We start from the raw sequence: 9,549 nt of genomic DNA on the forward strand, positions 1-9,549 counted from the left end.
TGTCCGCTAGTACTTGGGAGATTTGGCTTATTTTTCTGCCCTCTACCGCTTACTGACTAAGGATATTCAGACAAGTGGCAAATGTCTCTAAGTTTAGCTGTCTCTTTTGTGTGATGGAATCAATATGACCATACATATTTGAGGGTAGTACTGGGCCGATGGCTTCATCCACTGCATAGATGTTTCCCCTGCCTTGGTCTCGATCCTTCGACTCAGCACAACCCAGCTTAGCACTCCCACGCAGAACCAGTGTCCCCACCCTCCCCCATAATGCCCTGAGCTAGTTTATCAATAGCTGAAATTGTCTTGTTTCTTTCTTTATTTGCCATAGACACTCACCCAAATTAGGAGCCATTATTTCCTAGATGGCTTCTGTGAAAAAATTAATTAGAATAAATATGAGACCTAAATTTCCTAACTCCAAGAGACTAAGAGACCAAAGAATTATTCTGCAACCTTTTCCTCCTCTATGCCAACAAAAATTGTACAGGGTTCAGATATCACCATACTGGTTTCAGCTTCTGCTTACATGTTTTTTCACAAGCTGAATTTGAACATGACTTCCCCTACCTTGTTACCATGTCCACTATTTGAGGCTGGAAAGGCTTTCCTGATGGCTCAGATGGTAAAGAATCTTCCTGCAATGAGAGTGACCTGGGTTTGATCCCTGGGTTGGGAAGATCCCCTAGAAAAGGTAATGGCTACCCACTCCAGTATTGTTGCCTAGAGAATTCCATGGACAGAGGAGTCTGGCGGGCTACAGTCCAAGGGGTCGCAAACAGCTGGACACAACTGAGGGACTAACACTGTAACACTATAAACTGATAGGTTATGATGCCTCATAGGTCATCTTTTTCAAAATGAGATGTTCTAGATAGACTTTTATATGATGATATCTAGGGCAAAAGTTTTTGCAGTGATGACATGAAAGGATAAGTCCTTGGACCTCATTTCGTGTATGGAATATTTATTGCTAAGTCCTCCTTTGTCTTCAGTAATAATATCAAACTTAAACTTCAAAAATTTTTGTATGAAAGGTCATGGGAATTTTGCAAGTCATTTTTTTCAAATGATGTTTTGTTCTAGTATTTGCAATAACATGTATTTTATCTTCCTGAAAAGGTGTACATCATATTTTTTGGACTTATACAGTAGTTAACAGCTAAACTTGTTAGATTTCTCTTTTTCTCAAGTGAAAAGAAAAAAAAAAACTTTTTATGTTAAGAGTTTGGACCAAAGATCTTCTAAACCAGTACTTCTTATTGGGGACGGACTACGATTTAGCCCCTCAGGGGACATTTATCAATATTTGTAGATATCTTTGTCACAGTTGGGAGTAAAGTGCTGTCAGAATCTACAAGGTAGAGGCCAAGGATGTTGCTGAACATTCTGGAAAGCACAGGAGAACCTTACATAATAAACAAATAATTGTGCATGAAATGTCAATAGTGCCACTGTAGGGAAATTCTGCCCTAGACCAGACAAGGGTTTTTAGTTTTTAATGTGCGTATGAGTCACATGGGTATCTGGCTAAAATGAGGATTCTAGTTTGATCTCATGTCCCCAGAGGATAGAACTAGGCTACAGGGTGTTCTCTGTAGACAGGCATCCAGATACCGTTATGGATAGAGCTCTTGACAACAACTCCTTCTTTAGAATATGTGGTACAAATGACTGTTCAACATTGTTGATTCAGAGGTGGTCACTGCATTTTGACTGCACATTGGTTAGTGAGTCTGGGCCATGGGGTGACTGTGTCTCTGCTCTGAACCAGAGTGATCTAACTTTCCCTTCTGGGCAGGGAGTGGGTAATAGAATACTGAGCTTGCAAGTTAGGTTTGTGTGGAAGCAGTTTATCAAGACAGATGAATATTCTGCATCTTCCCTGGGACCTCCAAGGGACTCAAGTTGGCTATGAGGCAGGGCTAATGGAGAGTGAGATTTGAATGTCCACAGAATGAGGTATTGAAGTAGTTGGAGGAGTTTGCTGGACATTTTTAGATAGAAATTATATTTTTGTATTGTGGAAGAGTTTAAGGGGTCTGATGCATATCTCTGTTGATTTTTTTTTTTTCTCAAAGCATTCTGTTGCATCTTATTGTCCATGGAATAAAGTTCTTAACCTAGCATTTAAGGTTCTCTAGTTTCTGGTTCTAAAGACCATCTTAGTTTTTAAAAAATTTTTTAGAAATTTTTTTTTTTTTAATCTGAAGAGTGGTAACCTAAGAATAAAGGCAGAGACTTCCTCAATTTGATACAGAATATCTACAGAAAAACCCACAGTTAACTTACTTAATGCTGAAAGACTGGATGCTTTCTCCCTAAAACTGGGAACAAGGCAAGTTGTCCCTTTTCACCACTAGTATTCAACATCATACTGGAAATTCTAGCTACTTCAATAATATAAGAAAAAGAAATATAAAATACACAAGGTGAGAAGGAAGAAATAAAACTATCTTTCTTGGTAGATGATGATGACTGTCTATTTAGAAAATCCCAAAGAATCAACAACAACCAAAAACTCTTGGAACTAAAAAGTGATTATAGTTGAAGTTATAAAATTAATGTATGGAAGTCAACTGCTGTCAACTGTATCAGCAATGAATAATTGGAGTTTGAAATTAAAAGCATAACACTATTTACCTTAGCACCAAAAGAAGAGGGAAAAGAAATGAAATGTAAGTTTAAAAAAATATGTATAAGGTTTTTATGAGGAAAGCTACAAATCTCTAATGAAAGAAACCAAAGATCCACATAAATGGAGAGATACTCCATGTTTATGGATTAGAAGAATCAGTGCTGTTGTCATTCTTAGAGTTAGTGTTGTCATTGATCTATAGGTTCAATGCAGTCCCAGTTAAAACCCCAGCAATTTTTTGGTGAATATTGACAAACTTATTCTAAGCATTATATGGAAAGGCAAAAGACCCAGAATAACCAACACAATCTTGAAGAACAAAATCAGAGGACTGACACTATCCAAGTTCAGGTATTAGTTTGAGAAGGCAATGGCACCCCATTCCACCCCACTCCTAGAAAATTCCATGGACGGAGGAGCCTGGTGGGCTGCAGTCCATGGGGTCGCTAAGAGTTGGACATGACTGAGCGACTTCACTTTCACTTTTCACTTTCATGCATTGGAGAAGGAAATGGCAACCCACTCCAGTGTTCTTGCCTGGAGAATCCCAGGGACGGGGGAGCCTGGTGGGCTGCTGTCTATGGTGTCGCACAGAGTCAGACACGACTGAAGTGACTTAGCAGCAGCAGCGTAGTTATCAAGACAGTGTAGTATTGGTGAAAGAAAAGACACAAAGATGAATGAGACAGAATAAAGAGCCCATAAATAAACCCACACATAGTCAAGTGGTCTTTGACAAAGGGGCAAAAGCAATTCTGTGTATAGAGAGAATAATCTTTTCAATAAATGGTGCTGAAACAACAGTATATCCACATAAAAACAAACAAAAATGAAATCTATGCATAATCCTTATATTTTTTTCACAAAAATTAATTCAAAATGGATCATAGACCTAAATACAAAACCAAAGCTATAAAACTTCTAGAAGATAACATAAGAGAAAATCAAGATGACCTTGGGTATGATGTTTTTAGATACATCATCAAGTGCACAACCCATCAAAGAAAAGCATATATAATTTATACCATATTATTTGAAACTTCTAATCTGTGAAAGACACTTTTAAGAGACTGAAAAGACAAGCGACAAACTGGGAGGAAATACGTGCAATTCATGTGTCTGATAAAAAGAGATATCCAAATATACAAAGAACTCTTAAAAGTCAACAAAAAGAAAATAAATAACCCAAGTAAAAAGTAAGTCACTTCATCAAAGGAGATATGCAGATGGCAAATGATTGTGTATCTTGATTGATCTGCAAATGGAAACGACAATGAGGTACTATTGTACACCTATTGGAAAGGCTGAAATCTAGAACACTGGCAAAATCAAGTGCTAGAGAAGCTTTGGAGAAACGGCTCTCTGGATTTACTGTTGGAAATGCAAAATGATACAGCCCTGCTGGGAGACAGTTTGGCAGCTTCTTACAAAAGAAATCGTACTCTGATCATGTGATTCAGGGTTAGGCTCCTGGGTGTTTACTCAGATGAGTTGGGAACTAATGTCCATACGAAAACCTGCACATAAATGTTTACATGTTTATAGCAGCTGTATAATATAGTCACCCCAAACTGGAACAAACAAGATGTCCTTCAATAGGGGGATGGATAAAAAACAAAAACAAGCAACAACAACAGCAAAACAAAAAACAAAAAACAAAACCAACCCCACAAAAAACCCAGTGATACACTCATACAATGGAATATTATTCAGCACTACAAGGAAATGAACTATCAAACCAGAAAAAGACGTGGATGAACTTTAAATGCACTATTGCTAAATAAAAGGCCTCAGTCTGCAAAGGCTACATATTGTATGATTCCAATTATATGACATTCAAGAAAAGACAAAACTATAGACAAAGTAAAAAGATCAATGGTTGCCACGGGCTCAGGGGCAGGAAGAAAGGGATGAGTAGGTGGAACAAAGGAGGTTTTTGTGGCACATTCTGCATGCTATGGTAATGATAGATACATGACATGATGCATTTGTCAAATGCAAAGAACTGTAAAGCACAAAGTGAACCCTAATGTAAATGATGAACTTCAGTTAATAAAAACGTATTGATTGGTTCTCCAATTGTAACAAATATACACATTAATACAAGAAGTAAATAATTGGGAAATTGTGAGAGTTGGGGAGAAAAAAAACATGGAAATCTGTAATTTTTGCTCAGTTTTCTCTAAACCTAAAGCTTTTCTAAAAAATAAAGTCTATTAATTTAAAAAATTGAAAGCACAAAAATAATATGGCATACTCTAGTCTTCCTACCATGCAGAACTGACATTTTGTATTATTTGCTTCAAGTTTTCCTTTTAAATAAAGGAAATAAGGTATTACAGAACAAGCACTCCATGACATCCCTCAGTTCTAGTCTCCTTCACTCTCCCCAAAGGAAACTACTATTACTAATGCCTATCCTTGCTTTTATGTTTTTATATTTATATATGTGCTTGAGTAATTAATTGTATTATGTTTCAGGTGTTTAGAACTACATAAGTTACATCAAACCATAATTGTATTTGGCAACTTGCAATTTTCATTCAACTTAATGCTTTAAAAAACCTATCCATGTTGCTCAATATAGATCTAATGCTTTCATCTTTAAAAAGGTCTTTTTAAACTCTAGTATCATATTCTACCACTGCAGAAGGGATAGGCTACCCACTCCAGTATTCTTGGGTTTCCCTTGTGGCTCAGCTGGTAAAGAATCCACCTGCAACACTGGAGACCTGGGTTGGGAAGACCCCCTGGAGAAGGGAAAGGCTACCCATTCCAGTATTCTGGCCTAGAGAATTCCATGTGCTGTATAATCCATAGGGTCACAAAGAGTAGGACAATGACTGAGCAACTTTTACACACACACACATCATATTCTACTGTATAGGTTACTTCATGTTATTTTTCTATTTCTCTGTTGATGGATATTCAGATTATTTCTAATTTCATGTTACTACTACCAATGCAACAATAAAATTTCTTATATATTCAAGAGAGCATATCTATGACTTGTTAGAGTACATAGTACAAATGGAAGTGCTGGACTGTAGTCAGCAATCAAATTTATACTTCTGACAGTGTATAAGCACTCCCATTTCCTCATACTCTCACCAACACTTGATATAATGGATCTTTTGAATTTTGCTAATCTAATAAGAAAAATAGCTCTGATTTAAATTCAATTTGCTTTGATTTCTCATGAGATTGGACTTTTTTCATTTGATTATCAGGCATTAAGGTTTTCTCTGTGTTGAATTGTCTGTTAAGAACAATACCTTGCCCATGGTAGAGGGGTGTAGGGGAGCAGATTTTTTTTTTTTTCTTTTTAACAAACAGATCCCTGATTAAAAATGACATTCTGGCTACTCAGCCTTTGTCAGTTTTACATTAATTGTCAATATCTTCTTGGTCAAGTGTCTTTTAACTGTATTTATGGTATATTGTCATAGAGGTACTATAGACCCAGGGCTAGATATGAATTCCAGTTCTGTTACTTATCACCTGTGTGATTGTAAACATTTTAGTTCCTAACTTTGCCTCGGGTTCTTCATCTGCAAAATCAGAGTGACAAAATATCTGATAGTATCTACTTCAGAGGCTTCTTATGAAGGTTAAATTAGTTAAAATGCAAAGCACTTGCTTGAATGGAGACTGGTACACAGAAAGCAATCAATAAATGTTAGCTATTATTTTGACACATAATTTTTATTTTTTTGCTATACAGGATAGATTTAAATATTTTTTCTTTTATACACAAAAGAATTTAATTTGCATATTACATAAAATATTCATGACAACAGAAGTATTCAGGAATGGAATGGATCCTGACAAAGTTGTCAGGAATAAGCTTCTTTCAGATTCACTGCTCCTTCTCTTCAACTTGGGCCTTATAGTCTAAAATAGTTGCTAAGGCTCTATCCATCAAAATCATGTTCCCAGCTGCCAGGAGAGAAGGAAGTGCAGAAGAGTTCATTCTCCCTTTTCAATTAGCTTCATTGAAGTATAATTTACATACAATAAAGTTTAGCCCTAAATTTTAAGTGTGTAATTTGACGATTTTTGATGACATTTTTCATTGATGTGATTTGTGAAGCAGCATGAAGCCTGGAACTATAGATGACTGCTTTAGATTCTTTCTACATCACTGATACTCATCTCAGTGTCTAGACCTTTGTCAAATGATATCTCAGACTACTCAGTGCTTTTTTTGTTGGCAACCCTGTGCATTCTGACTTTGATTACCACAGTGGTAAATAAATACTCTGACTATGTGCAAAGCTTCACCTCCTTCACATGTGCTGACAATTCAGTTATAGATAGTCCTAGAAGGAGAAGCCCTCTCCCCACTGTGTTTAACCTACACAAATGTAGTTGATGAAGATTGTCTGATGGGGCTAGCTGAGAAGGTTTTTTTTAGTCTTTGCCCTGATCTAGGGGGACAGAATGGGATTTGTAGTCAGACATATAAAGAACTTGAAATCCTGGCTCTGATCTTTAACCAACTCTGTGCCTTGTGTTAGTCGCTCAGTTGTGTCCAACTCTTTGTGACCCCAAGGACTGTAGTCTGCCAGACTCCTCTGCCCACGGGATTCTTCAGGCAAGACTACAGGAGTGGGTTGCCATGTTCTTCTCCAAGGGATCTTCCTGACCCGGGGATAGATCCCAGGTCTCCTGCATTGGCAGGAGGGTTCTTTACCACCAGTGCTACCTGGGAGGAGCCCCTGTGCCCTACTGTTGGTTAGCTAATCTCTTGGTGTCTCATATTTCTCTCACCTGTGGTAGAAAGAATACTTCTTGGGTTTTCTCAAAGAATAATCAAATACATGAAAAGTTTAGCACATAGTAGATGCTAGCTTCCTACCTACCTCAGGTGCAACACTTCTAATAGAAACAATCTAGGCTTCTATATTTTGCAGAGTTGGCTACAGGCAGGTAATGTGACATATACTTGTTCTTACTATTTGTCGGTTTTGTTGTTCAAGATATAAGTCTTTGGATTGCCTTATCCTGTCTTCTATTTTCAGGTTAAGTGTTCTGTTTATTGTTCTGAATGTTTGGTTAAGAATAGCCCATGTATGTGACAGGGATGGTTTTAGTTATTTAAACATCTCAATGTTTAACTCAAAGAGTTATGGGAATAAGAACCAAGTGTACAGAAGAGCTGAATGAAGCACGAGTTGGAATTAAGATTGCCGGGAGAAATATCCATAACCTCAAATATGCAGATGACACCACCCTTATGGCAGAAAGCGAAGAGGAACTGAGGAGCCTCTTGATGAAAGAGGAGAGTGAAAAAGCTGGCTTAAAACTCAACATTCAAAAAACTAAGATCATGGTATCCAGTCCTATCACTTCATGGCAAATAGATGGGGAAACAATGGAAACAGTGACAGACTTTATTTTCTTGGCCTCCAAAATCACTGCAGATGGTGATTGCAGCCATGAAACTAAAAGACGCTTGCTCTCTGGAAGAAAAACTATGACCAACCTAGATAGCATATTAAAAAGCAGACATTACTTTGCTGGCAAAGGTTCATCTAGTCAAAGCTGTGGTTTTTCCAGTAGTCATGTATGGATGTGAGAGTTGGGCCGTAAAGAAAGAGAGTGCCAAAGAATTGATGCTTTTGAACTATGGTGTTGGAGAAGACTCTTGAGAGTCCCTTGGATAGCAAGGAGATCCAACCAGTCCATCCTAAAGAAAATCAGTCCTGAATATTCATTGGAAGGACTGAAGCTGAAGCTGAAGGTCTAGTACTTTGGCCATCTGATGCAGAGAACTGACTCAATGGAAAAGATCCTGATGCTGGGCAAGATTGAAGGTAGGAGAAAGGGGTGACAGAGGATGAGATGGTTGGATGGCATTGCTGACTCAATGGACATGAGTTTGAGAAAGCTCTGGGAGTTGTTGAAGAACAGGGAAGCCTGGTGTGCTGCAGTCCATGGCAGGGCAAAGAGTCGGACACATCTAGGTGACTGAACCTAACTGAACTGTACAGAAGAGAGCAAAATAAAATAATGTCTTAGTAATACCTGATAAAATAGAGTAAAATAAATAGAATGGAAGCACTCTAGAATGGTTATTGTCATCTGACAGAGCCAGATTATCGTCTGGTCTCAAGAGCAGCTATTGCACCATCTACCCTTGTCTTATACGAAGCCTGATATGAGCAGACACATCACGGCTTATGTACTGATGGGAGACAAATGCCTCTGGGTATGCTGATGGGGAGGCCACATTTAAATCTGAGTTAGTACATATGAAGTGAGCCTAGGAATTTGCAATTAGTCACTCTGACTCTTTCTGATCTTGGTTGCCACCCAGGCCAGTGTTTCAGGGAGGTGGGTCCATCATTCATTGGCTAACTAGGTGTGAAGCATTCTAGGGGACATGGCTCTTGTTCACCAAGAGTTTACAATGAAGGAGGAAATAAGACTTCAATGCAGATAGGTAGCAGTTGCTGGCTTTCCAGGTTAGAGTCAGACCATTGCTTCTTTCTTGTTTACATTTCACTTTGGGCAAGCTTCATATTGATTTAGGAAAACTTATTCTAACTTATTTATTCACCCAGCTCTTAGTTTGTGTATTCCTTGAAGACAAGTGACCTTCACTGTTGACCTAGTTAAATGTTTTCCCATCATCTTTTCTTATTCCTATAACTTTGATTTGGCTGTGACTCCCAACTTAAGTACCAATGCCAATCTCTTGCTTGAGGCACTATATGTTCAGTTCAGTTCAGTTCAGTCGCTCAGTCATGTCCGACTCTTCGTGACCCCATGAATCACAGCACGCCAGGCCTCCCTGTCCATCACCAACTCCCGGAGTTCACTGAGACTCATGTCCATCGAGTTGGTGATGCCATCCAGCCATCTCATCCTCTGTCGTCCCCTTCTCCTCCTGCCCCCAATCCTGT

Source organism: Bison bison, unplaced genomic scaffold, assembly GCF_000754665.1.
Source record: "Bison bison bison isolate TAMUID 2011002044 unplaced genomic scaffold, Bison_UMD1.0 scf7180017864168, whole genome shotgun sequence".
Classification (NCBI taxonomy): Eukaryota; Metazoa; Chordata; class Mammalia; order Artiodactyla; family Bovidae; genus Bison; species Bison bison.